Here is a 14,229-nt window from a genome sequence, read left to right on the forward strand (position 1 = left end):
AGATGGGAGTCCATGGAGTAATGGAGCAGCCCACAGTGACAGGTGAGTTGTTGTTCTGTCAAAAACTTTGCAGGGGCCCTGGGAAGCCCAATAAAGTTGGGGCAGACCTGATGGAAGGTCCAGCAGATGGCCTAGGGGCCCTGGGGGTGAATTTGCTTCTGGGAAGTGTTGGGGGGGGAGTCAAGGTCACTTTTTGCACTTACAGAGCAAATTACCCAATTCATTAACATCCAAGCAGGTAGCAACTGCCCACCGAATGTTACATGTAGTCGTTTTGAACCATATGGTTCAACTGCCCATCTGTATGTCCCCTATGTAAGAGGCCTCAGACAATTACCAATGCCCATGGCAATGACATGACAATATGTATATAAGGCACTAAAGTTTCCTGTGTCACAGCATCTAGTGAGTAGAGCTGATATGGGCTGCTGGAAATATACAGTATACAGTATTAGGGGAAGAGGGGCATTGGTGGTGCACAAAAATGAAGAACATAGGCATAAGTCATAATACGCACTGAGGTAAAATCACTTGGACGCAGTGTGTTGAAAACACAGATAACTCCTCTTCAGCACGTTACAATTCTGAGAACTCCTTCCTGTCTGCACTGAATATATTTTCTACTGACGTTGTGCAGCTAAGGGTACACAGTATTTGATGTTCCTGTGCGGTTATAGACAGGATGTCTCTGTATCAGTTCATAACATATACTTCATTCTTAGAAAGAAACTATCACTTCGGTCAGTTCTAGAGAACCCGGATGTTCGTGTCCTTTGAGAATTTCTGTTAAATGAACATTAAAAGTCGTACAGAATTTATCTTTTTGTATCACTTCAAAACCGTTATGAGCTTGTAAACGTTGATTTAAAAGATAGTTAAATGTTGACGCTAGCAATCAGTGACAGGAATATAGCGCCTTTAAAAGATAATTGAACTTTTTTATAAATAAGCTTTTTCAACTCTAGAACTGTCTTGTGATCAATAATGTAACAATAATGTAGTTATGTATATTTAAAGAGGTCTGAGAACCCTGGCTATTTGTTATGTATGAGACGTATCCTTTTACGGGCAGTCTGTATAATACACCTTTAAGGCCAGTTCTTTAAATGGGGAAAACTAGGCAATTGCCCAGAGCCCCAAGTGCCTGCAGGGTCCCTCAAGTCTCCCCCCACTAAGTTGTGGTGACTCATAGGTGCGGCGGGTGTGACGTGCTTTAGAAAGGAGACACCCACCTGGAACACCAAGGTACTGTAAATGCAGACCAGAGTGCACAGTGGAGCTTCATATATATCCCGTCCATCTGGCGCACTCCCACTTCCTTCTTCTTCCTGTTACGTCAGTGTGTATGGTGGTGGAGATAAAGGCCACCTGATACTTTTATCAAGGGCATGGAGGAGGTGGACACAAAGGGCATCTAATACCACTATAAGGGGGTGAGGGCCCATGTTATTTACACCTAGTGCCCCATTTCACGATTATGGTGCATTTGCAATTTCCGAGGGGAGAAAAAGATACAGTCAGGAAAACATTTTTAATCGACAAAAAATCACATAGAGGCGCGATTGCCATGCAATTTTTCTGTGGTTCATATCACAAATGCAGCGCACTGATTGAAACATCCCCATGAGATTTACACTGGCTTAAATAGAATCTGTAAGGAAAAAAAGTGCCCCTATGGGATACTTACCTCGGGAGAGGGAAGCCTCGGGATCCAAATGAGGCCTTCCCCCATCCTCATTAGCTGAGCCCGACTAGATCAGCTGTGCAGGCGCAGACACCGCGCACCTGTGCAGTAGACACCGTGCACCTATGCAGTAGAGAGGATCCAATGGGGATCAGCTATTTCCACCTGAGCCCAAACAAAAGCCGATACTGCGCCTGCTTATCAGCGGCTGACAACGCTGGAACGGAGGGACGGAGGAGGACAAGGGAAGCCTCATTTGTATCCAGAGGCTTCCCCTCCTGAGGTAAGTACCCGATAGGGGTACTTTTTTCCTTACAGATTCTCGTGATTCACTACATTGCAAAATGTATGTAGTGGAAAACAGCCCTAAGTTCTGTACGTAGAGGGTTAAGCAGACACTGATCTGTTGTTTTGCAGGAACCTGACCATTGCTATTGCACTTCTCTGCTGCCTGGGGCAGGGGAAGGCTTTAGTGCCTGCAACATCTCCACATGTTGTCCTTCCAAGCTGTCATTACGCTGACGTCATGTCACTCTGTGTAAGTGACAAGCAGTGCCTGAGGCCGGTCCCACTGTGCTCTTATTATTGTGCCCAGGGGGCTTATCAAGTACTGGGTTAGCCACACGTACTGCTTGTTACTAACACATTTTGTAGACTTTGTATGTGAGCCTCCTATTACCAATAAAATGAAAAGGCGTTTGTGCTACACTCCGATACAAGCAGCTACAGAAATTAATACCATTATGTATATGGAATGTTTACAGTTGAGTGAAACTATTACTACTGTTCATGCATTTTTTTTTCCTACCAGTGGAATGTGATTTGTTTTTTTCTCCCTTGATAAAATAATTTGAAAAATGAAACCAATATACCATATGCTGATCTGATTTTGATTCTTCCAACCACCTTCATCCCAAAAACATACTGATGTTAACTGGAGCCACCAAAATGTGGCCTAAGACTATGGTAGGGACATTAAACTATAGTTACTGCAAGGATTAGATTGTAAGTTCCTCTGTGGTATAGTTAACGACATGACTATGATCCATAGAGTTCTGCGGAAGGCACTATATATAGTGTATATGCATACAATTAGTAGTTATGGACATTAATTATTTATTTAGAAGTTATGGGCATTATTTATTTGTCTGCCAAACTTGCTTAGTAAGTAGTTTTGCCTGTTACACACAGTAAACTAAACAGGATTTTGAAGTCTGTACCATGCAACAAGTGCAAACAAAGTAATGCAATTGCTGGTAGAACTTGTTAAAGAGAACTCGAGGTGGGTTCTAAGAATCCAATCAGCAAACAGAGGCTGGGTCTGCATATAATACCCAGCCTCTGTTGCTATACTGTTTCCCTCCAGCCCCCCTCTGTGCTCTGCTGTCCCCCATAAATCAATTGTCGTGCTGGCGACACGCAGCGTGTCGCCAGCCAGCTGTTTACATGTGAAGTGTCAGTCTGCAGCTCCCCCGCCTCCTCCATAGCGCCGGTCCCCACCCGCGTCCCTTCCCTCCAATCAGCGGGGAGGGAATGGACGTAGGCGGGGACCGGCACTATGGAGGAGGCGGGGGAGCAGCAGACTGACATTTCACATGTGAACAGCCGTCGCCAGCACGGCAATCGATTCATGGAGCATAGCAAAACGCAGGGGGGAGACTGGGGCAAACAGTATAGTAACAGATGCTGGGTATTATATGCAGACCCAGCCTCTGTATACTAATTGGATTCTTAGAACCCACCTCGGGTTCTCTTTAAAGGTGAAGAGTTGGGTGTTATGGAGGGGTCATAGTGGCTGCACTTGTTATTGAGGGATCATAGTGGCTGCACTTGTTATGGAGGAGTCATGGTGGCTGCACTTGTCATGGAGGAGTCATGGTGGCTGCACTTGTTCTGGAAGAGTTGTGGTGGCTGCACTTGTAATGGAGGAGTTATGGTGGCTGCACTTGTTATGGAGGAGTCATGGTGGCTGCACTTGTTATGGAGGGGTCATAGTGGCAGCACTTGTAATGGAGGGGTCATGGTGGCTACACTTGTCATGGAGGAGTCATGGTGGCTGCACTTGTTATGGAGGAGTCATGGTGGCTGCACTTGTTATGGAGGGATCATAGTGGCAGCACTTGTAATGGAGGGGTCATGGTGGCTACACTTGTCATGGAGGAGTCATGGTGGCTGCACTTGTTATTGAGGGATCATAGTGGCTGTACTTGTTATGGAAGAGTCATGGTGGCTGCACTTGTTCTGGAAGAGTCATGGTGGCTGCACTTGTTATGGAGGGGTCATAGTGGCAGCACTTGTAATGGAGGGGTCATGGTGGCTACACTTGTCATGGAGGAGTCATGGTGGCTGCACTTGTTCTGGAAGAGTCGTGGTGGCTGTACTTGTTATGGAGGAGTTATGGTGGCTGCACTTGTCATGGAGGAGTCATGGTGGCTGCACTTGTCATGGAGGAGTCATGGTGGCTGCACTTGTTCTGGAAGAGTCGTGGTGGCTGCACTTGTTATGGAGGAGTTATGGTGGCTGCACTTGTTATGGAGGAGTCATGGTGGCTGCACTTGTTCTGGAAGAGTCATGGTGGCTGCACTTGTTCTGGAAGAGTCATGGTGGCTGCACTTGTTCTGGAAGAGTCATGGTGGCTGCACTTGTTATGGAGGATTCATGGTGGCTGCACTTGTTATGGAGAGGTCATGGTGGCTGCACTTGTTATGGAGGGGTCATAGTGGCAGCACTTGTAATGGAGGGGTCATGGTGGCTACACTTGTCATGGAGGAGTCATGGTGGCTACACTTGTCATGGAGGAGTCATGGTGGCTGCACTTGTTATTGAGGGATCATAGTGGCTGTACTTGTTATGGAAGAGTCATGGTGGCTGCACTTGTTCTGGAAGAGTCATGGTGGCTGCACTTGTTATGGAGGGGTCATAGTGGCAGCACTTGTAATGGAGGGGTCATGGTGGCTACACTTGTCATGGAGGAGTCATGGTGGCTGCACTTGTTCTGGAAGAGTCGTGGTGGCTGTACTTGTTATGGAGGAGTTATGGTGGCTGCACTTGTCATGGAGGAGTCATGGTGGCTGCACTTGTCATGGAGGAGTCATGGTGGCTGCACTTGTTCTGGAAGAGTCGTGGTGGCTGCACTTGTTATGGAGGAGTTATGGTGGCTGCACTTGTTATGGAGGAGTCATGGTGGCTGCACTTGTTCTGGAAGAGTCATGGTGGCTGCACTTGTTCTGGAAGAGTCATGGTGGCTGCACTTGTTCTGGAAGAGTCATGGTGGCTGCACTTGTTATGGAGGATTCATGGTGGCTGCACTTGTTATGGAGAGGTCATGGTGGCTGCACTTGTTATGGAGGGGTCATAGTGGCAGCACTTGTAATGGAGGGGTCATAGTGGCTACACTTGTCATGGAGGAGTCATGGTGGCTACACTTGTCATGGAGGAGTCATGGTGGCTGCACTTGTCATGGAGGAGTCATGGTGGCTGCACTTGTTGTTGAGGGATCATAGTGGCTGCACTTGTTATGGGGGGGTCATAGTGGCAGCACTTGTAATGGAGGAGTCATGGTGGCTGCACTTGTTATGGAGGAGTCGTGGTGGCTGCATGTGTTAGAGATGTCATGGTGGTTGCACTTGTCATGAAGGCAACCCCGTTCATGAAGATTGCAACTGTAGTATGTCCTTGGCAGATGGGCTGACATAGAGGGTAGCCAGTTAGAAACAGTTGAGCTGATCGTAGACTTCAGGAAGGCTGCTTCCACCCTTCCTCCCATCTTTATCGACAGCATAGAAGTGACAAGAGTACCGTGCGCCCATCTTCTGGGTACTACCATCTCCAGTGACCTCAGCTGGAAGGCTAACATCTCCACCATCCAGCGGAAAGCCCAGCAGAGACTTTACTTCCTTCACCAACTGAGGAGGTTCGGCATGGCCCAAGAGATTCTAACAAACTTCTACTCCGCCACCGTTGAATCGTTCCTCTGCTCTTCCATTTTGGTGTGGCAGGCTGGCGCCACCGCCAGTGACAAGCACAACCTACAGAGGATAATCAGGATGGCAGAGAGGATCATTGGTAGACCCTTCCCCTCACCTGCACACCTATACAAGACAAGGCTGCTTTCTAGGGCACTGAAGATAGCAAACGACTCTTCCCACCCAGGCAACCGCTACTTCAGTTTGCTCCCATTGGGCCGGAGGCTTAGGGCCATCCCCATGAGGACCGCCAGACACATGAACTCATTTTTTCCCTCGGCTGTCAGCCTCCTAAACTCCCTCCACATTCTCCCATCAGTCCCATCACCTGCCTCCCTCCCTAAGGGTGCCACGTGACATGGGGATTCATTCGATCACACCAAATGACTAACTCTACCCCTATGTCAGCCTGGAACTGCATACGGGATGATCTGTTTATGTATAATGAGCAATGTAAATGTAATTGATGTTCCTCTACTTGATTGTTGTTCCTCTGCTTGATGAGTCTTGCATACTTGTTCACCTATCTATCCATGTCCTTCTCTGGAGCTATGTATTGTGCCAATCCCAATGCCGGGCGTGACCCTGTCATGCTTGGCAAAATAAACGTTTCTGATTCTGACGCTGAAAGGGAGACAAGGGCATACGTTTTCCTGGGGTCAACATGTATGCCCCTGGTACTGGGATTGTAGTAGCATATTTTGCAACCTATCAGAACTTGTATCCTATAGGAGAAGGTAGTGTTAGGCAGCAGGGATGAGAGATTAGTGTTAGGCAGAGGATAGGGGAGATTAGTGTTAGGCAGAGGATGGGGAGAGAGTAGTTTAGTGTTTGGCATGGGATGGGTGAAGGGTAGTTTTAGGCACAGGATAGGGTATGTTAGGCATGGGATGGGGGGAGGGTAGTCTTAGGCAGAGGATAGGGTGGGTTAGTGTTAGGCAGAAAGGTTGGAAGGTTCATGTGAGGTAGAGGAATGGTAGCGGTTGCAAAACCTGATGAAGTTGCAAATATTTTTACTACAAATAGTAATTGTTTGCAACCTGTCAGAATTTGCACCCTATAGTAGAAAAATAGTAGAGGTTGCAAATTTTGACAAAGGGCTTAAGCAAAAAAAAGCTGTGATACTGTCCATATAATTCATCCAAATACCTGTTCTTAATCCACCACCCCTTAGAAATGACGGCACTGCTTGTCACTTACAGGATAGTTGACAGCATGCTATTTACACTAGGACTGTGAGTACTACCGGTAGCTGATAGCAGGAGAAAGCTAAAACCCAGGAGCTTGCACCTGCAAAACAAGTCAGCAATGACAGACTGCCCAGCTTCCTCCCTACTCGTGTCTCGCTTGTGCTGCTGTCTCTGCTGAAGCTGCCGATGCCCCATTGTGGAGGAAAGGCGGCCTCAGGCGGCATCGCAGAGCGACCCATAGCTGGGAGCGTGCCTGGCAGCCCGGGGCACGCGCCGCTCTCGTTGTTTTTCATGAATGAAATCCAATCGGGCGGCTATAAATAGAATGGGAGGGCGCTGACGTCACGAGGCGAGCTGCTGCTGCTGCAGCTGGAGATCGGGTTGCGTTATTATAGAGCCCTCGCTCGTCTCAATTCACATTTCTGGTCCGTGGTGGGAGGGGCGGGGACTAAACACCAAGAGGGTGGAGATGGAGAGCAGTGAGGTGGGGGGGACAGATCGCCCCTTAAGATGGATAGGGGGTAGGAACTGTCATTGCTAAAAGGGAGAGAAGACAATGAGCTCGCGCTATGGTGCCCTGCAAACTTCTTCTGCCTAGCCCCAGCCTTGCCCCCCCTCCATCCCTGCTGCAAGCCTGCGCTGGAGAACAATAGCAGGCTGGAGGCTGAAACCTAACAAGTGATCCAGGGAGAAGGAGAAGCCACCAGGTCTGTACTGTATTCCTATGCATAGAGTGTCTGCTGCTCCTCTCCCTATAGTGCCTATGGATTGCATGCAGTGTGTGTTGTGCCAGCCTTGCAAGCATGTAGTGTGGGCATCAGTCAGGCATTCCTCTGCACTGGCAATCCTGGGCATTTGATGTGCTGCAAGTTGAAATATAACGGTAATAGGAGAGGGGAGGCGTCAGCAGTCCAGCCAGGAAATAAAGCAGATCAAGGCGGATGTAATGAGGCTTTGTTGTCCCTGTGCAATGTGTCTGCCTGCTCTCTCTCCATGCTGAACAAAAGCTTCCAGTGTTTGGGTGACTTGGGGGGGGCACATGGATTGCCATTGTGCAGCCAATGAGCAGTGGCTGCAGCAGGTCTGGATTTCTGCACAGGGCTGTGTTGTGACTATGGAGTCTGTTGTGTGTTGCTGTGACAACAGTTCTGTAGGCAGCAGGCATGAGGGGGCTTGAAGCACAGCAACCTGCCATATGATTATTTAAAAATAGAGGCACCATATCTCTCAGGGGATATGTCTATACATAAACAGGGCTTTATTGAGGGCCGTGGTGCAAGCAGCCACCGTGTACAGTTAGTTACTACTAGCCAATCACATCGCGGGTCGATGCAGTCTGATGGCTTTGGTTGTTAAGAATGGCAAATAAATGCATTTTGAGTTAGAATTTAAAGGAAAGGTCTGAGCAAAAAAGATCTACTTACCTGGGGTTTCCTCCAGCCCCTGACAGCCGTCCTGTGCCCTTGCCACAGCTCTGCTCCCAGCTGGTGGCCCGGGGTCCCCTCCGTTGCAGATGCCGACCTCGCCAGGTCAGCACCTTCTGCGCCTGTGCAAGCGCCGCTCACATGGTGTGGAGTTTTCTACGCAGGTGCAGGAGTTCTGTGCCTGCGCAGAATGCTCCAGGCTACGTAAGCGCAGTCACGATCGGCGCGGCCCTGCACTTGAGCATGCGCAGTAGATGTGGTCGGCGTCTATAACGGAGTGGACCCTGTGCCACTGGCTGTGAGTGGAGCTGCGGCGAGGGCACAGGATGGCTGCCAGGGGCTGGAGGAAGCTTTTTTTTTATTATTCATCTTTTTTTTTTATTCACCCTAGATCTTCCCTTTTAAAATTGTGTGTGTTGGACATGAAAAGAATTATAACACACTGGCAACTCCAATTAATAAAATATCTTCTGCATATGCCAGTTTCCTGTGAGAAACGAGCCTAGATAATATAGAAACACATTTATATCTACATAACAATCTTCAGGATAGCTGTGTCACACTGTCCTGGTCATTATTGGACGCCACCCGCTGCAAAGCTGTGCTAAGCAGTGCATATTATAGTGCATATTATATATAAAGGGATACTGTAGGGGGGTCGAGGGAAAATGAGTTAAAGTTACCCGGGGCTTCTAATGGTCCCCCACAGACATCCTGTGCCTGCGCAGCCACTCCCCAATGCTCCGGCCCCGCCTCTGGTTCACTTCTGGAATTTCAGACTTTAAAGTCTGAAAACCACTGCGCCTGCGTTGCCGTGTCCTAACTGCCGCTGATGTCACCAGGAGGGTACTGCGCATGCCCAGTATGGTCAGTGCCTGTGCCGTACGTTCCTGGTGACATCAGGGGGAGCAAGGACACGGCAACGCAGGCGCAGTGGTTTTCTGACTTTAAAGTCTGAAATTCCAGAAGTGAACCAGAGGCGGGGCCGAAGCATCGGTGAGTGGCTGCGCGGGCACAGGATGTCTGCGGGGGACCATTAGAAGCCGCAGGTAAGTTCAACTCATTTTCCCCCGACCCCCCTACAGTATCCCTTTAAATAAGGCTCCCCCACAAAAAAAAGACATAGCGTTCCATTGTGAGTCATAACAGAGCTACGTGCGGGTCTCATCCACAAACATCCTGCCATTCCACCATAGTGTGTCCACTAAAAAAAGGGGGGTACACAGAAGGGTACCGAATCAAGTGCCCCAGAGCGCTTGAATTCAGGGGAGCGCCACAATCATGCCCATAATCTCAGGTGCATCATATATATAAGGGTATGTATCCAGATAGAGGCTGCAGTATGTTGCACAACATATATAAGTATGTATCCAAAGGCTGCAGTCTATTGTGGGTCATAAATGGACCAAGCACGGGCTTCTGTGATCACCTGGACAGGATAGCTGCAGTCTGTTGCACAAGGCTGCAGTCTAATGTGGGTCAGGTCTCGTCTTGCAGATACCTGAACCAAATTCATATATGACCCATAGTACTACCTAGTAAATATATAAATGAACTATCCTGTCCAGGTGATCACAGAAGCCCGTGCTTGGTCCATTTATGACCCGCAATAGACTGCAGCCTTTGGATACATACTAATATACTGTATGTTGTGCAACATACTGCAGCCCCTATCTGGATACATACCCTTATATATATGATGCACCTGAGATTATGGGCATGATTGTGGCAGTCACCTGAATTCAAGCGCTCTGGGGCACTTGATTCGGTACCCTTGTGTGTATCAGACCCGCACGTAGCTCTGTTATGACCCACAATGGAACGCCATGTCTTTTTTTTGTGGGGTAGCCTTATTTAATTTGCCCTCCTTAGCACAGCTTTGCATCGGGTGGCATCTAATAATGACCAGGACAGTGTGACACAGCTATCCTGAAGATTGTTATGCAGATATAAATGTGTTTCTATATTATTTAGGCCCCTCAGCGTACAGCAGGCGATCCAGCATATGTTATTATGGCTCATGTGGCATCGCTGACTTTGCTGCAATTGAGGAATCATAGAAGGCCAGTAGCATTTAGGAGTGCAGCATTGGTTTATGCACTAGCTGGATGTGTGATCCACCTTGTCCGGGACACAAACGGTTAACTACCTGGACACAGAAGGCCAATTGCTCAGTGGGTGGCAGGGGCTGTGCACACACCCTGAAGGGCAGGGCTGATCAACTCAATAGACTCTGGTAGTATATAAGCCTGGCACTCTGAGCAGCACACAGCTCTGACAGGGGCTATTATGCTGTCAGCTTTTTAGTGTGTGTGTGCGTGAGTGCGTGCGTGCGTGCATGTGTGTGTGTGTGTTTAACACTTTATCACTGTATATATTTGCCACTCCTGACGAAGCCCGTAAGGGTGAAACATGTGGAATTATGTTTAGATAGTGTATGTGTGTTATCACCACACTGTACTGTTGTAAGCTTCTGAGTGAGGATTTGAGGGTCCAGCTTAGCTATAGAGGCTGTATTTGCAAATATGCAGGGATTGATTGTATTCAGATAGTGAGCCTCTGCAGTATCCTCCCCACTCAGCGGATCTGTGTCTTTATTAACAAACACAGAGTGTACAGCGCTATTTCATTTATATGTATATGCTGCTGCTCCTATATATTTTAGTATGGCAAATAAAGGTTATGTTTTAATGGATCAGGGGGTTTGTCCCGTTAGGGGAGACGTGATTGGTAATTATTCTAGTAGTCTATTTTGTAATTCTATAATACGCTAGCATTGTATAATACTCTAGCTGATCCTGAACTATGCTCACCAAATACCCTCCCCCCACCTTCCTACTTCTCAGCTCCCTCTAGCATTCTCAACACCGACTGCCTATTACGGAACTTCCTTCTACCCGGACTTCTTCAGGATGTGATCCCTTAATACATTCCTGAACTAATAACCAGATACCATACAAACACAATGTAATTTCCACATTGGGAATTAACTTTTCTCATGCACTCTATTCACCTCCCCCCACACTGACGTTCAAGACTTCTTGCGTGCTTCTCCTCTCCTCTGGAATACCCTTCCACAATTTATCCTACATTCACTATCCTATAAAGTGGACCTGAACTCTTTCATAGGACAGAAGGAAAACTTAGAGAACTGTACCCTGTATGTATTTAGAGAGTTTAGCCTTTCTAATTCCCCCCTCATATGTGACTAATCACAAGTGTAATTTGATCCCTCAACCTTGTCCGCTCAGGAATCTCGGCAGTCCTCGTCAGAGCAGCTAGTTTGTAAACACTGCATGTTAGCCTAATGTCGGCTTTCCATGAAAACAGGAAGTAGACACCCTGCAGATTTATTGTAGGATTTGTATCAGCTGTAACAAAGACATTTTTCTTTAAAGGTTAATATGCTGATGCTTATCTTTTAGAGCAGAGAGGAAGTTCTGAGTTCAGGTCCTTAGGCCCGGTTCACATTAGCGTTCGCTGTCCGGATTCGCCTGATCGGATCCGGACCGTATACTGTACAAATGGAACGTACGTTCCGCATAGCAATGCAAAGTTTATGCGGACGTTCACACGTGTCCGTTCCGTACAGTACGGAGCCGGATCGGATCCGGACTCCGGACAGTTTTCCAACATGCGCTATTTTTCGGGTCCGGTCATCCGGCCCACGCACCCGGGCCGGATCCTGACCCGAACATGCGGCCATGCTGTGCAATGAGAAACGGATGTTTCTCATCACACTGGCAATAGGACCGGATGCTTCCAGCACCGGTCCTATGCCACTTGGGGGGCCCGGACTACACGCCGGTATCCCCCATGCTTGCGGTGCCTTTCTGGCACTGCAATGTATCTAGTTCCGGCTACTTTGGTGTAGCCGGAACTGATACATTCCGGATCCGCAACTGGTGGCAACTTGTGGCCACCGCAGAGACCCGTAGGTCTCTTTGCGACCCCCGGACACTTGCGGACTCGAACCGCAAGTGTGAATGGGGCCTTAAGGTTTTCAATCAACCTCCACTCACCTGTTCAGGATAGCATTCAGCATACAATCTACAAACCTAGGGCATGTTATGCAGTTACTGATCTTGGTCTCATCCTCTATCACCTAGCTCACTGACACACCCCTCTGTCCCTTCACCCCTTTAATCCTTAGCTTCTATGTGCAGGACCATTCCGGCTTTGTGTCACAGTATTTTACATTGCCTTGTATTTTCTGCTATGTCCCTCCTGTTGGCTATTCTGCTTGACTGTTTATATATGCATTACCATTGTTTGTAGCATGTCTGTGTACTTATGCTGGCATAACATATGTCCTGGCTGCTGGATCCTAGGCAGGATCGGCTAGTCCCAGAATTTTACAGTCTGTGTGTGTATATGTACATATGTGTATATGTCAATATCAAGCATACACAGGGCTGTATTTAATGCCATGCTGCAAAAGGCAGTTATGTACAGTTAACTATTAGAATTCACCTTTTGCTCGCGTAATTCTACCAGGCTGATAAAGATGCAGTGTGATTGATTTCTTATAAATTGTCAGCAACAATGAAATAATTTGGGTAAGATTGCTCTTATGAATTGTGCAGGATGGCCTCTGGGGGGGGGGGGGGGGGGGGGGCGCTTGTTTCTGAGCTTGTTTCTCAGTAGGAATTTTTCTGGGAAAAGTGAGCGTTTGATTAAAGGACCACTATGGGGAAAAATTGTAAAATTGAAAATACATGTAAAGACCTACAAATAAGAAGCATATTTATTCCAGAGTTAAATGATCTATAAGTTACTTTTCTCCTGTGTTGCTGTCACTGCTGTAGATAGTAGAAATCTAACGAAACCTACAGGTTTCTGACTAGTCCATCTCTTCATGGGGGATTCTCAGTATTGCATTTATTCTTTACAAAAGAGTAACCAAGCAGCTCAGGGTGACCCAAACTACTAGGAATGTATAGGGGGATAAAAGGAACCAAAAAGCCTTCCTACTGAAAAAAGCAAAGCTTGGTGTAATTTGCCTTCTTAAAACAGAAGGAAATTTGCAATAATTCAGTTATAAGTGGACATTTGTGGTTACCCACAATGCACTACCACTGAATATGCAAATTATCCCTTTCTTTACAAAAGCACTCCCTGGATAGGATTTATAGAAAGATGCAGGCCACCATCCCCTACCTGTTTGCACAATATACTGGCAGTTGGACTGAGCAACTGCTATTCACTAAGTGCTTTTGAAAATAAAGACAAAACTGAGAATCCCCTATGAGGAGATGGGATAGTCCAAAACATGTCAGATTTCGTCCAAAACATGTCAGATTTCTTCAACCTACTGTAAGTGACAGCAACATAGGGGGAAAGTAATTAATAACACATTTTATTCAGGGAGAAATGCCCTTTTTTATTTATGTGTTTCTGTGTGCTTCAGTTTTTCATAATTTTTAGTGATAGTGGTCCTTTAAGCAATATCACATCCCATACATTAATTGAGACCCAATTCTCATGAGTGTCCAAAGAACAGACAGAGCCCAGCCACAATACAATGGCTCTTTGGACGACTGGCACCTGGGGTGCACCAGTGCTGCGGAAGATGTCAGTGCTATATAAACGCTGAATAATAATAATAATAATTATTATTATTGCTTGCTATATGTGTATATATTTAGGCTATATGTGTATGTATTTAGAAATGTGGCAGGTTTGTTATCAGACTTAACCAATCATGATTTATTACTCATTTAAATTATCCTAGCAGCACGTATGAATTTAACACCAGTGATTGATATGTATTATTCACATAGTTTTATTGGAGTGGTTTCCCTAATTATTGTTCCGCCCCTACATAATTATGGTTTCAATAAAGTTTTAACATCGTGCGGACTTTAAGATTCCTCCCTTGGCTGTCCTTCTGTTGTTTTGTCTTTTAAGACAACACTATTGTGCTTTAAGCTACAATTCACATAATCAGTTTGTCTGGTTACCTT

The 14,229-nt window shown here is 46.9% G+C and overlaps 1 protein-coding gene across 3 annotated transcripts in view; it reads left to right on the plus strand.

The window, feature by feature from the left end:
- The window catches only part of RHOBTB1 (Rho related BTB domain containing 1), a 127,573-nt gene that overhangs the window by 53,315 nt on the left and 60,029 nt on the right, over positions 1-14,229 (plus strand). Inside the window, exon 1 of one of the 3 annotated variants that reach the window (XM_068257861.1) lies at positions 7,322-7,546. The exons of the other annotated variants lie outside the window; for them this stretch is intronic. The gene's annotated coding sequence lies outside the window, so the exon portion shown is untranslated. Of the gene's footprint in view, positions 1-7,321; positions 7,547-14,229 lie in introns of those variants that run through there. 3 annotated transcript variants of the gene reach the window in all.

Source organism: Hyperolius riggenbachi, chromosome 10, assembly GCF_040937935.1.
Source record: "Hyperolius riggenbachi isolate aHypRig1 chromosome 10, aHypRig1.pri, whole genome shotgun sequence".
Taxonomy (NCBI): Eukaryota; Metazoa; Chordata; class Amphibia; order Anura; family Hyperoliidae; genus Hyperolius; species Hyperolius riggenbachi.